The sequence below is a fragment of the Schistocerca gregaria genome, chromosome 3 (genome assembly GCF_023897955.1).
Source record: "Schistocerca gregaria isolate iqSchGreg1 chromosome 3, iqSchGreg1.2, whole genome shotgun sequence".
Taxonomy (NCBI): domain Eukaryota; kingdom Metazoa; phylum Arthropoda; class Insecta; order Orthoptera; family Acrididae; genus Schistocerca; species Schistocerca gregaria.
Genome location: NC_064922.1, coordinates 122,540,321 through 122,555,678, shown reverse-complemented (window position 1 = coordinate 122,555,678; position 15,358 = coordinate 122,540,321). Strand labels below are relative to the sequence as shown.

At 42.2% G+C, this 15,358-nt stretch overlaps 1 protein-coding gene across 2 annotated transcripts in view; it reads right to left on the bottom strand.

Annotated features, from left to right (window-relative positions):
* LOC126355690 (calcitonin gene-related peptide type 1 receptor-like) overlaps positions 1-15,358 on the bottom strand; it is a 1,110,235-nt gene that overhangs the window by 1,022,568 nt on the left and 72,309 nt on the right. The window lies entirely within an intron of this gene.

The following is a 15,358-nucleotide window of genomic DNA, read 5'->3' as shown; positions in this document are numbered from 1 at the left end:
TCCTACATTTCCCCGGAATGCAAACTTTTCTTCCTTGATGTCAGCTCTATAGATGGGAAACCTTACTTTTACAACCATTTCTATGCACGAAATCTACTTCATAGTAGTCGCAGCACTGAGTAACATGACAAGAACACAGTACTTTTTCTGATGCAGTTGCCATGAATGGACGGGGTCAGAATTGAGACCAAGTACCGGCGTAATCCAGTCATCTATTTCCAGGGATGTGGGCTGAATAGGACGGGATTCCCTGTCAAAAGCTAATACCACAGTATTCTTCCTGAAGTTTGCAGCCATGGTTAATTCAGCGACGAAATTTCAGTTAAACAATCGAAATTCCAATTAGCAGCAGCACGAGCAGAAGGAGCGATCAGATCACAAGTTATATAAACGAATACTGGGATTAACGGAATGACAGCACTCGGCGAGCCACAAATACAGCGATGTAGAAACGGAAATGCAGCGCAGCAGTAAACAACGTCCACTCGCTAGGGCTGCTGAAACGGAAATGAACTTTGCCACCCTAGAAATGTTCAATGTGTGTGAAATCTTATGGGACGTAGCTGCTAAGGTCATCAGTCCCTAAGCTTACACGCTACTTAACCAAAATTATCCTAAGGACAAACACACACACACCCATGCCATAGGTAGGACTCGAACCTCTGCCGGGACCAGCCGCACAGTCCATGACTGCAGCGCCTGAGACCGCTCGGCTAATTCCGCGCGGCGACAGCCTAGAACGCTGACTTCGCACAACTACATAGACTACCGTAGTATGCCTCCCTCCTTAACTAAATTCCCATTCATGCCACAACCCACTGCTGAAATGATATTCCAATACAGTTGGAGCGCCTCTGAAATACTGTTCGGGTTTCGGGGAAGTGAGCTGAGGCGTGTATGGGAATTTGGATTGTGGGGGCAAGCATTCTAGGATAGTCTGTGAGCTTGTGCGGACCCACACTGCTGGAGTAGTGTTGTGGTTATCTCATCTGCCTACTAGGTAGCAGACATACGTTCCAATCCTGGCCTTGGTACAAATTTTCATTCAGCACTTCAGTCTTCATACATACATCATAGACTCTGAGACTTGACAACGTCTTTTGAACCTTATACATTCATTACATAAATTTTTATTCAACCTCAACAAATCTCTCTTACTGAGAAACACTTTTCTCACTGTTGCCACTCTGCATTTTATATCATCTTTACTTCGGCCCACATCTGTTATTTTACTGCTAAAATGTCAAATCACATCTGCTTCTTTTAATGTCTCGTTTTCAAATCTAATTCCCTCAGAATTGCCTGATTTAATCGACTGCTTTCCACGACCACTGTTTTGCTTTTGTCAATGTTCATCTTACATCCTCCTTTCAAGAAAAAGTCCATTCCACTCAAGTGTACCTCCAAGTCCTTTGCTGTCTGTGACAGAATTACAATGCCATCGGCAAACCTCAAGTTTTTATGTGTTCTCTCTGATTTTTTAATTCCGTCTCCCTGTTTATCTGCGACTTCCTTTACCTCTCGCTCGAAGTTCCGATTGAATGACAACTCGTCTTGTTTCTGGTTTCCGTATAACTAGTAAATAACCTTTCGTTCCCTGGATTTAAACCGTTGCTATCTTCATAATTTCAAAGAAAGTATTCCAGTGAACAATGTCAAAAGCTTTCTCTTAATTGATAAACGCTGTAAGCGTAAGGAGAGGTCGTTGGACCGTGTTCCTACATGAACGTAACCGATTTAGTGGCGATGGACAGTTCGTTATGGCTTCTCGTGGTGATTCTGTCCATGGAACACTTTGAAGTGAACTCAACAGAATCCACCAACTTCAAAGCAACGAGTTTCTCTCGATACTTGGAAACCACATTTGTGGTGTTGCCACTTGAACGGTTCCTGCAACATACAAATTCTATGCATCATAATATAACATTCAGAATGAAACATGAAAAGAGGGCACACTACCTTTATTCAGCGTGCTAGTTACGAGAGAACGGGATGGATCCCTTGGTCACAGCGTATCTAGAAAACCTACGCACACTGACCTATCTTTACGTCGACGCCTCACGTCTTCATTCTCCGTTATAAAGAAATGTAGTGCTGAAGACTCTGGTCCATAAAGCTCTAAGAACACTTTTAGACAAGGAGAGAATCGCCGAAGAATTACAAATCTATGAATAGTGTTATCACGAATGGTTACTCAGATTGCTAAATAGCGTAAGCTTCGCATTCAAAATCAGCAACACCTGGATGAGACTAGCTCCGGTGGAGACAGAGAAAGAGAAGGCAGGAATTGATTGTGTGTCCGACGCTCGCCCAATATCAGGTAGCATAAACAAGCTCCTACGGAAACATGGAATCCAGTGTAGTCCGCTCCCATCAACAAAGATAAAACGTCCTCTTTGGAATGTTAAATACGAAGTAGGTCTCCGAAAACCGAGTGTGTATCGCATTCGATGTGAATATGGCATATATCAGGTGAGATAGATTGTTAGAACAATTAGAAGAAGATGCAATGAACATCAACGGCATGCCCAACTGAAAAAACGCAGCAAATGAGCTGTTGCTGAACACTGTCTCCAAGATAATCACGAAATGAAATACAATTAGGTACTGTAGTCGTGCAAACGCAATGCTTAATGATGCAGTCTGTCGAAATAAAGATGTAGGAAAACCTATTAAACCGAGATGGAAGTATCAATTTAAACGTAGATATGTGTACAATTTTTTTTTTTCATTCTCGCCTATAGAGTGGATAAAAATAATTTACACTTCAATCCTGAAGAAATGGAACCCAAAAATGTATTAAAATAACAGAACAATAGTTTTTATAACCTACGCTAGCAAGATTCTCTTAGAAATAATTTAGAAACAACTAAAAGCATACGTGGACAGAGGGGTGCCAAGGAAGAAAACAGGATTCAGAATGGGTAAAGGCATAAGGTACCAAACAGCGAGCATAAGATGGATCAAGGAAGACGTCTAAGGAAATCAGTGTTTCGTAGACTACAACACAGCATTTCACTGTGTAAGTCACTCAAAAATAGATGTATACCGTTCAAATTTCCTTTCAGTTGGTATGACGAATACGTGATGAGAAATGCAGGTCTGAGGTGAAACTGGAATTAAAATCGGAGGATGTAAGATCAACAACATAAGATATGGAGATGACGCAATGGTTGAAAAAAGCAGTGAAGAAGCCACTAAAAGTATGCTAAAATAGACACTTAGAAAGTGGACCTTAGGCTAACTTTAAAAATAAGAAAAATTTTGACAACAGAATTGAATACTAGTGTGGTGTGAGACGGAGAAATAATTCAGGCAGGTGACAAACATATATTTTTATGATCACCATAGCGAAACCCAGCTTCTGTACTGAGCAAATAAGAAGAAGCATACAATTTGGAAAAGTCGCTACAATTAAATTAAGCAAGTTGATAAAGAATAGGAAACTGTCTTTACTGACCAAAATAAAAATGGCTGAAACGTTAATCTTTCCCATAATTCTGTATGGATGTGAATCGTAGACAATTAAAACAGTAGATCGAAAGAGAATCATGCCCTTTGCAATGGTGGCCAAACCATGAGAACTTACGACGAAATTAAGGTACTTTGGGTATATCATGACAGCAGAATACTCTCTAGGAAAAGCTGTAATATTCGGAAAAACCAACAGTCAAAGACTTAGAGGAAAACTAAGGACAAGGTTGACATAGGATATCAAAGAATGATCTTGGAAGAACAGAAGACCAAAACAACGTGAAAGAGCGCGTGGAAGGATGATCGTTCATCGTGTCACCAATTACTTGGAGACACAGAAATAACGGGGTCGACCACGTAATATGTTAAGACCTCGCCAGCCATCATATCTAGCAGACCCGGTGAACGCTGAGGGGCTGAGCGTTTCACAGACTATCAATGAGGTCTCTGAAAAACAAAATGTCGTGAAATGGCGTCACGGTCAGCTACATGGAGCTGTGCGAGATCAAAGAGGGTTCACATTCTGGAGAGCAATCAACGAGTGGACGAAGCAGACAAGCTGGCATCACTGGAAGAATACGACTGGATCAGTCGTCGAAATATCGTGCAGAAAATGGAAACAAAAACTCGGCTAAATACCCAGAAGTACACCATTGGTCTAAATCGCAATTACTTTTCTTTTTGGTTATCGGAACTGAGTAGTCCTTGTCGTATCACTGGACAAAAACTTAAGCAGTTCTGTCGTAGAAAGATCATGGACACAAACCCAGAGAAACACACATAAATTAAATACATTTATTCAAGAATAAATAATAAATTACCAACAAATAGCGGTCTAACAAGTTTCCAAAATTTTCAATAAATGGCATAGCCTCCAAACAAACAATACCTACAGCCTTACTGTCAGCTATCTTCAAAGGGTACATTTACACATGTTGGATATACGCAAAGTCTAAAACACACATGTATAAAAAAATTATAAAACGAACACTGGCAAACAGCCATTCAACATCATGAAAATAACACATGCTTGACACTTACGTAGCTAGTCTTGCGCGAAAATCAAATCGAATTAGCTGAGTGTAAGAACGAGTTCTTAAACTCAGAATTCACCAAAATTGTTATGCCCTGCAGCGCCAAACCAAAACCTTTAACAGAAAATTCACGTTATCCTAAGACAGAATTTTAATGCTCACAGCTTACATAAACCCAATTTCGGCTCAATACAATCAGCTGACAGAAAATCATAAGGCATTACAAGCTAACTGTAATCTTTCGTAACGTGCTTCAAGCATCTTACACCCTTAAATTCAAAATTAATCACAGTACTTTTATAAGTGCTGAAATAAGTGGACAGGAAAAATATGAACGTTTGAAAGGTATTGTCTTAAACATTGAGAGAGGACGAGTTCAACTGTCACTATTTTTCATATTCTAGGCTACTCTTTAATGTTAATTTTCACCCAAGACATAATTTCTGTGAGACGACAGCAAGTTATCAGCATGAGCAGGCACTGGTAGGAACATGTACGCTGTAAATGCATTCAGGATATTTGTGGTAGCTCTCCTTCGAATAGTATTTTCTGCAATTGAGAACAAGCTGGAAGTTTAGTTATTTAATAACAAATTTTGCAGTGGACGTTTGGAGCTTGGAAGCCACGTGCAGCTATTAGTGAAAGGAACATCTCGAAGCACTTACCGGTGTCAGAATGCTGGTCCCAAGAATTCTCGCACCGGTGTGCAGACAATGGTTTCGGCCGAACAGGCCAAAGAACTGCCTACCTGGATCTAACGGTTAAGCGTCTCTACCCATAGCAGGGGCAGTGTCACAAGAGATACACTCCTGGAAATGGAAAAAAGAACACATTGACACCGGTGTGTCAGACCCACCATACTTGCTCCGGACACTGCGAGAGGGCTGTACAAGCAATGATCACACGCACGGCACAGCGGACACACCAGGAACCGCGGTGTTGGCCGTCGAATGGCGCTAGCTGCGCAGCATTTGTGCACCGCCGCCGTCAGTGTCAGCCAGTTTGCCGTGGCATACGGAACTCCATCGCAGTCTTTAACACTGGTAGCATGTCGCGACAGCGTGGACGAGAACCGATGTGTTGACGGACTTTGAGCGAGGGCGTATAGTGGGCATGCGGGAGGCCAGGTGGACGTACCGCCGAATTGCTCAACACGTGGGGCGTGAGGTCTCCACAGTACATCGATGTTGTCGCCAGTGGTCAGCGGAAGGTGCACGTGCCCGTCGACCTGGGACCGGACCGCAGCGACGCACGGATGCACGCCAAGACCGTAGGATCCTACGCAGTGCCATAGGGGACCGCACCGCCACTTCCCAGCAAATTAGGGACACTGTTGCTCCTGGGGTATCGGCGAGGACCATTCGCAACCGTCTCCATGAAGCTGGGCTACGGTCCCGCACACCGTTAGGCCGTCTTCCGCTCACGCCCCAACATCGTGCAGTCCGCCTCCAGTGGTGTCGCGACAGGCGTGAATGGAGGGACGAATGGAGACGTGTCGTCTTCAGAGATGAGAGTCGCTTCTTCCTTGGTGCCAATGGTCGTATGCGTGTCTGGCGCCGTGCAGGTGAGCGCCACAATCAGTACTGCATACGACCGAGGCACACAGGGTCAACACCCGCCATCATGGTGTGGGGAGCGATATCCTACACTGGCCGTACACCTCTGGTGATCGTCGAGGGGACACTGAATAGTGCACGGTACATCCAAACCGTCATCGAACCCATCGTTCTACCATTCCTAGACCGGCAAGGGAACTTGCTGTTCCAACAGGACAATGCACGTCCGCATGTATCCCGTGCCACCCAACGTGCTCTAGAAGGTGTAAGTCAACTACCCTGGCCAGCAAGATCTCCGGATCTGTCCCCCATTGAGCATGTTTGGGACTGGATGAAGCGTCGTCTCACGTGGTCTGCACGTTCAGCACGAACGCTGGTCCAACTGAGGCGCAGGTGGAAATGGCATGGCAAGCCGTTCCACAGGACTACATCCAGCATCTCTACGATCGTCTCCATGGGAGAATAGCAGCCTGCATTGCTGCGAAAGGTGGATATACACTGTACTAGTGCCGACATTGTGCATGCTCTGTTGCCTGTGTCTATGTGCCTGTGGTTCTGTCAGTGTGATCATGTGATGTATCTGACCCCAGGAATGTGTAAATAAAGTTTCCCCTTCCTGGGAAAATGAATTCACGGTGTTCTTATTTCAATTTCCAGGAGTGTATTTAAGTTATCCAGTCAAGGCGTTTCGACGGTGTCATAAACGACTTTTGCGAAAAGAGATGGCAACCATAAAATTCACGAGTTTCCATGTTCACTGTTGACCAGACGCTATAGAGGGAGCCGTCAGGTGGTGTCATCCCTCTACCTGCCGAGATTTTGGTAAGCCTCAGGGTTTCGAAACAATTTTACAATGGAACACAACTTTTATAGCGGCTGTGAAATGATCTACGTTGAGACACAACAGCACTTCTCTTAGTTTAGCCACTCTCCCTGGTCAGACAGTTCACTTTAGGGCTAAAAGGAAGCTTCAGACACGCTGCCTAAATTGGCCATGGGAACAAACAAGTCTGGAGCAGGATGTTATGTACTCTCAGCGTGAAAATTTACGTATCAGAAATTAGCTGCTCCAAAAAGGAGAAGAATATTGTTAACTGTGATTAGGAATGGCTGATGGTTTTGTGGAGTTTACCAAGGTTTAATGGAATGATAGGAGATGAGAAACACTCTCTTCTGAGTCAGACTCCAGTCTGAAAACAATTCTGATCTGGACTCTTGTTATGAGAGGGTTGCACTTGGGACACTTGTTCTCAGCGTGTCTCGGCACTACCATTGGCCTTGACCGGGTAGCGTATGGTGAGACCGTAGCTGTACCGACAGTTTAGACCTCGGCATCTCGGATAACCGGCTGTGCCGAGGGTAATTTTGTTTCTTGTCAGGTCTGCCACCTCAACGTTTTATCTCCTTCTGCACATTGACTTATAAGTGAGTCAAACTGATCCATGGCATGACCATCTAACGGAAGTGTCCCTCTCTGGAATTTACCCAAGTTTCATTGCTCTACTGGAGAGTAATTGCGTACTATCTAAAAGATCGCCAGCTGCGAATTTGCATATTTCATGGCCGCTGTAGTGAATTACAGGTGCCACACATGGCTGCTCTGGCGACGGTTCAACTACAACCTGAGACAGCGCTGCACATCGAGAATGGGGTACAGCATAGCTGCTCCGACTTGTTGGGCAAAAACAGAATCACAGTCTCGCCACTTGCTCTTACCTGCACCAGCGTAGTATGAATTCCGTGTAGAGTAAATCCTTAATCGTCTATTCAGCGTTAGAGAGTTTCAGACTGTGTTATCCATGTTTTGAGCCAGATTAAGTTGTTTAATCAGGCAAACTTTAGTCTTTGCCAACCAGTCAACACCCACTGCAGTATTAACTAATTGTTGCCCCTATTTTATTGCCAGCAGTTCATGATTTATTTGTCATCATGATTAACTTCTATTGTTTGTTCTATTTCATGATCAATAATTTTTATAAACGATCAACCCCATGTTGGTATGCTAATGACTAATCTGCATTTGACTGCCATAATGACAGGTCGTATTACTTGAGGATTCAAATTGATTTAGATTGTGATAAGAGGGATAACCTCTGATGCAGGCTAACAGCAACAACCACTGTCAAAGTGCAAAATCAGTTTAGTAGACACGTGGGCAAGGTACACCAGTGGAAGGCTTTCTTGTTAAAGTGAGTTCCGTCAGGACGTAATTTACTGCCGCCTGTAGCCTTCCAAATCATACCGTAAGGCCAGAGTTCTCTTGCAACACACAATGAATTTTAAAGAGTTCAACTTTCATTCGTAAAACAACAAGTTATCAAACCAACACCAGCCTTAGGGCTAGTCAAGTTCAGGGACTAGAAAGCCCAGACACACACACGAACGTTCAGAGCAGAAATGAACGTCTTGTCCTAATGCCAGTGAAAAATTATTTGCATGCAAACGTGACGCTCACAATGCACTGAAGTACTGCTTTGTTCATCATCAGCAAGTAAATCTCAGGAAGCATACACACCATGCGACTAATATGTTCAAATGGTTCACATTGCTCTGAGCACTATGCGACTTAACGTCTCAGGTCATTAGTAGCCTAGAACTTAGAACTACTTAAACCTAAGTAAGCTAAGCACATCACACACATCCATGCCCGATGCAGGATTCGAACCTGCGACGGTAGTGGTCGCGCGGTTCCGGAGTGTAGAACCTAGAACTGCTCGGTCACCACCGGCCGGCTAATATGGAGTGTGGTTGACAATTCCGCCTGGTGTTTCTGGTGGCCAATGTGCAGCACTTGTGTTAATACGAGTATCTCCACTCAACTCTCAACAACAACAGACTCGGCGGTGCAGACAGCACTCGCCCGGCGTCACATAGAACACTGCTGGCAGACAGGACTGAGAAAGCACTTAGAATGGCCGTGTGTGCTGTCTTTATTTTCGCAGATTCGCGACTCTCTCGCCGTCTAGCTAGACAACAACGTAGCGCTATCTCGTGCACGACCCAAGGTCTGTGACAGTCATAAATTGAGCTCCAGATGTAACTAATATTTTAGCTACAGCTTTGTTATTATTATCAGGATCAACTACATCAAACCATTTATATGCATAACACCATACAAAAATATATGTGAATTAATAATTATAACACTGTTTTGTTTAATTTGTTCTATTGACTTCCATCATTGAAATGTAGTTAATTGTCCAGAACTTGTACCACCAGTTGATGAATCAGTATTACTAGTACCTTGACGTAATTGTTGAGAAGATGGTGGTTGTTCTTCTGTTCCATTTCTGTGGCTGCAGAAGTACTAGGAACTTGTAATCCTTGATCTTGAAACTCGTTGTCTATTAAATTAGGTTGATTATCAGGTCTTGAAGATGGTCCTTGTGTCGGTTCGTTGTCTTGTTTAGGATGTTTCGCTTCAGATGGAGTATCACTAAATAGTTCAGTTAAATGTAGATCTTCTAAAGCATCAATAATCCTTGTCTTCAGAAGTTAACTCAAATGATTCATCTAAAATATCTCTCTTACGTTTCGCGGCACGTTTTCGATTAATCTCTCGTATTGCTGACCAAGGTAACCGTTTCTCTTCACCACAAGTAGTATACTTCTTAAACTTCCCACGATTTTACCCCATAACCCATCGTTAACTAAGTAGACCTAGCCATAAAGTCCAACGCTGCCTCTTATATACTTACTCGCAACTTCATTTGTAATAAAAATGGACATTTGTAGCACAAATGAGGACATTTTTACATAACTGATTACTTTCCAGCGACCCTAGGCCGTAACGTCACGGCCGCCACATAGTGCTACTTTGTGCCTTCGCCAGCCGCGGCCGGCTCAACAACCATCATCAGACCACAGTTAATTTACCCATACCATACATGCAACCGGTGCTTGGAGCTTCTCTGTACTACCTCATGACGTTTGGCTAAATTAATCGTGACCTGCTGATGGTTACGCTAACCGAAAATGGCCCCCACCGTCAGAAGGGAAAGGAACGGCCATTTAAACTGTTACGATTTATTCGTATAAAAAGTAAAAATCACTGACGTTCCAACGTGTTGCCAGAATGTTATTATTTCTTGTGACTGGTGCGGCCAACACCGAAGCCCAGGCGTGTCTCAGTTGCGGCGCGTGTACGCAGCGCTGTGCGGCGTTGAACAGCGCCAGCCGTCAGGGGCTGCAGCTGCGGCCTCACGCCCCTGTTCCCCACTCAACCGCTGCACCTTGTTTCACGCAACACGCATAGCACTGTCATTGCCGGCCACAGCCTCGCTTTTCTCACCCAGCGTAAAGTGCAAGCTGCGGCAACAGTAACAACTGTGCGCATTTAGTATCAACCATGACAGCGATTTGATAAAACAGCTGAGCCCTGTGGTCGAAATGCGACCAACTGCGTCGCTGGACCTGATTTGCGATGGCAGATGTCACGTATCTTAAAGTGTCCGAAATTTTAGCCGCAGAAATGATCCTTAGCAAATGGTGCATTGTCGCTACGTGTGTTCGCGAAATAATTCTTCGATTTCTCTTTAGTTTTTCGATCACTTGAAGGGAGTCTTAACCTTTATGACAACACAATGTGAATGCCGTTATATCGCGTAAAGTCACCTCCGACGCGAAACGATTTGCATTACAAAATCCGCACTGTAAATTCATCAAACCACAATTACAGTTCTCGAAATTATTTATAATTAAGTTGAGTGCACATTTAAATGTATCTTTCAGAAATACAATAGAAACATCGTTATCAACATCTGTATTATTCTTATTACTTACTGTACGCAAAAACTATGTCTCTTTGGTTCTCCGTCTTTCATTCTGACCTGTTAATTTCTTCGAGGCATAGCGAAAAAACAAATATAGTTTCATTACAATACGAGACGTTGTAGTTACTTAAAATGAAGATACTGAAATCTATGAACACTCCAAATTCTGTGATGACGGCGGCAAACGGACAAAGAGCTAGTTTCGTTCATTATTAGACCAAAGTAAGTGAAAAAACGACGCTAATAAACGACGATTGTTCCTGACGGCTTCGTTACTACTTTCCGGTTTCCACTGTTGACAAAATCAACGAAAGAGCAGTTCCGGGATTGTAGCTGCCCGGTACGCGTGTTTTATTGTAAATGAACTTTCTGCAAGCCAGCCGGAGTGGCCGTGCGGTTCTAGGCGCTACAGTCTGGAACCGCGCGACCGCTACGGTCTGCAGGTTCTAATCCTGCCTCGGGCATGGATGTGTGTGATGTCCTTAGATTAGTTAGGTTTAAGTAGTTCTAGGGGACTAATGGCCACAGCAATTAAGTCCCACAGTGCTCAGAACCATTTGAACCATTTTGAACTTTCTGCAATCTTTGAACATGAAAGTCCTTAGGATGCAACTTCGCGAATCGTTGTTATTTTTTGCTTTAGCCCCTAATCGTTACGCGTGTTAGAAGTTGGTGGCAATGTCGCAGACGAAGGAAAACTTTCACACATGTGTGTCTACTTCCTGATACCTCTCCTAATGACTATGTATACAGGTGATTTTTTTTTTCTTTTGTGCCCATATACGGCATGGTTCCTTTGTAGTTATGTATTTTCATTGGCCTCCTTACATATTTAATTTTAAAACTCGATACCTACTTCAATTTTCGTTGGTCACGTATTAATATTATGATCGTTAAATAAAATAGATGCGTTATCATTATTAATGTCTACATTGCTATCACTTTCTCTACGCAAAAATTGTGTCTGTCTACCTTCACGTCTTTCACTCAGACAGGTTAGCATTCTCGTTCAGAGCATACACTACATGAAATATAGTTTCCGCATATGAAGAGAAGTCGAAAGTAGTAGTTATTGAAAATGAACAAATTGAAATTTAGGAACTTACTTCAGATTTTCTGGTAATGGCAACAAATGACAGCTCAGTTATGCTTACAGAAATGTAAGCGAAATAACGTCGCCAATATTCAAGGTTATTTACGGACTTCTTCGCTACGATAAGTTGACTCTCACTGCTCACAACTTCATTGACCTAGAATTTGTCGCATTGTAGCTGCCTGGTATGCGTGTTTTACTACAATGAAACATGTAAACATGAAAGTCCCGAGAATGCGACTGCACGAAAATGTAGGTACTACCATAGCACTTGACCGATGCGCAGGGCACAGGTAGGTAGCTCTTCAATTTTCGATCACGTATTGGAGATTTTAATGCGTGATAGGAAATGAAACATTAGTATTATGTCTGTCTATAGCAACAAAATTAAAACACCACAAAACAGTCACTCAACCAGAAATAACATACGCAAGTGAAATCACTTTCAAAATAACTAACACTGGACAAATAGACAATATACTCAAAATAGAGAGAAGAATAATAAGAACATGCATCAACAAATAATACCACAAAGATGGACACTGGAGAGTAGCTACAAATGAAACACTCTACAAGGAAATAGAACCGGTAATGAGTATCATCAGGAAGAAACGCATTTCATTTTTCGCACATCCAATCAGAACACCAGAGAACAGGATCACCAGGAAAATAATAGAAAAACTGTGGGATAGTAAGTACAATACTAAGTGGATTACAGAAATCAAAGATATGGTTGAGCCACTGATTACATTGGAAGACCTAAGAAACAAAATTTACAAACCAGGAAACTCACAGACTAACAAACCAGACTGAAAACGAGAACCAACAAACAGGCAGTAGCTAAGGTGATTTCCCATGAAGAAAGAAGGATAAGATCCGAGAGAATGAAGAAGTACTGGGCTTAAAGAAAACTGGAAAATTCTTTGTAGAAAGTTGGCTGGAGTTGCCCAATGAAGGCCATAAAACGTTAATAATAATTTAACAATCACTTTCTGAGCCTTGCTGGTGAATTAAATAAAAAGTTAGTTTTTACAGGGTGTCATATTTGGCAAATGCCTTTCCATGATCCATGTCTGAAATACTCCTCTGTCATACAGACCAGGGGAAGATAGTGTCAATAATTAAATTACTGATGACTAAGGACTCTCATTGGATACAACGAAGTACCTAGCAGCATTTATAGCTACTGTGCTGCGCATGTTAGCCATGTATTTAGCCATATTTGTAATTTTTCCTTTAGGAATGGTCCGTTTCCTGAACGATTAAAGTAATGAGTAGTTAGACCGTATTTTAAAACGGAGTAAAGGGTAATGTAGACAATTTTAGACCAATTTCTATGCCATCAGCGTTTGCCAAAGTTATTGAAAAGGTTATGTACTTAACGATAATTGATCGTTTTATATCACAAGATTTGTTACCAAATGTATAGTTCGGCTTTAGCAGTCATTTAACAACTGAAAATCCTATATTCTCGTTTCTCTGTGACGTGCTGGATGGGTTAAACAAAAGGTTTCGAGCGATAGGCATATTTTTGGATTTAACTGAGGCGTTTGATTGTGTTCATCACGAAATGTTGCTCCAGAAGTCGGACCACTATGGAATACGGGGAGCAGCTTACTATTGGATCACCTCTTACTATAGCAACAGACAGCAAAACGTCATTACTAACAATTTTGAGAATAGCTGTGATGTGGGGTCTGAGTAGGTTACAGTCAAGTGGGAGTGATGCCCCAGGGATCAGTGCTGGGGCCACTCCTGTTCCTTATTTGATACATGATATTCTCTTTAGTAATACAGGTAACTCTGAAATATTTCTGTTTCCTGACGACACTTCCTTGGTAGTAAAGGATATTGTGTGCAACACTGTCCCAGTTCCAAGTAGTGCCGTTCATGACCTAAGTTCATGCCTTGTTGAAAATAAACCAATGCTAAATCACAGTAAGACTCAGTTTCTACGGTATCTAACACACAATTCTACAAAACCTGACGTTTCTGTTTCTCAGAATGGGCATAGATAGATAGTAAACAGTCATGGAAAACCCACGTTCAGGATCTCGTTCAAAGGCTTAGTGGTGCCATTTTTACTATTCGATCAGCATGTGAAGTGAGTCATCTTTCGACACGAAAATTAGTCTACTTTGCTTATTTCCATTCGCTTATGTCGTATGGTTTTATATTTTGGGATAACTATTGTCATTCTAAAAAGATATTTTTGGCTCAGAAATGGGCGGTTCAGGCAGTAAGTGGTGTAAGTTCACGTACCTCTGTACCTCTTGTCGACCCCTCTTCACGAGTCTGGGTACTTTGACATTGGCCTCTCTCTCTCTCTCTCTCTCTCTCTCTCTCTATATATATATATATATATATATATATATATATATATATATATATATATATATATTCCTTATTGTCAGTCATTTCTTGTTAACAATATTAAGTTATTCCCAAGAATAAGCAGCTTTCACTCAGATAATACTCGTCAGAAATCAAACCTGTATTGGGATCGGACTTCCTTTACTCTTGTACAGAAAGGTGTGCAGCATACTGCATCCATTTTCAATAAGCTACCGCTAGAACTCAAAACTCTTAACGGTAATCCATACGCTTTCAAATCCAAACTGAAGAGTTTCCTCATGGGTCACTCCTCCTATTCTGTCGAGGTATTCCTTGAAAATTATGCTGATTCTTGCTGTATTGTTTATTGTGTTTAGTTCAAGTTATGGATTGACTTTATCGGGCTCTTAAACATTTTAGTTTTATCTGTTATTACTTTTATGTTGTAATTTCATGTACTGACATGTCCTGTGACCTTGGAGATTTACTCCTCAATTTTTTCCTACGGAACGTGACGTGTAATTAAAATAAAATAACGGTCAATCAACCGTAATCAGCGGTGAGAGACCAGCAGTAGTTCACAGACTGCTTGGAGTACAGGCAGCGAGTAAATATGACAGCGAAACTCGTACCACCTGAAGAAGACGGCTGCATCGGTCGTCAGACATTTTGCATAGAATGGAAACAAGAACTCATATGAACACCATGCACCACACCGTTAGTTTGAATCGAAGTTTTCTTTTTTTTTTTACCGTTTGCAACTCGTTTCGGTTATCTTAACTGTCATGTGACAACAGTCATTTTACCCTGACAGCATAGGGAACCGATGCGCGAGATCACTGTGTGCTACGTCATGATATCCGAAACCGGTCGCTACCAGAAGAAAGGAAAGAAATTTTCATTTAGACTGTTACTATTTGTTCACAAAATCTAGAAAATAGAGAAGTAGCACCACGTTGCCCAAAATTTCATTCTCTCTGCTTGTTTGTCTGGCCAAAACAGGACCACACAAGGATTGTATCTTTCTCTCTTTGACTGTGGGTACTTCAGTGAGATAATGGTTTGCATTCATAGTGATCGAACGAGTTAGCAGTT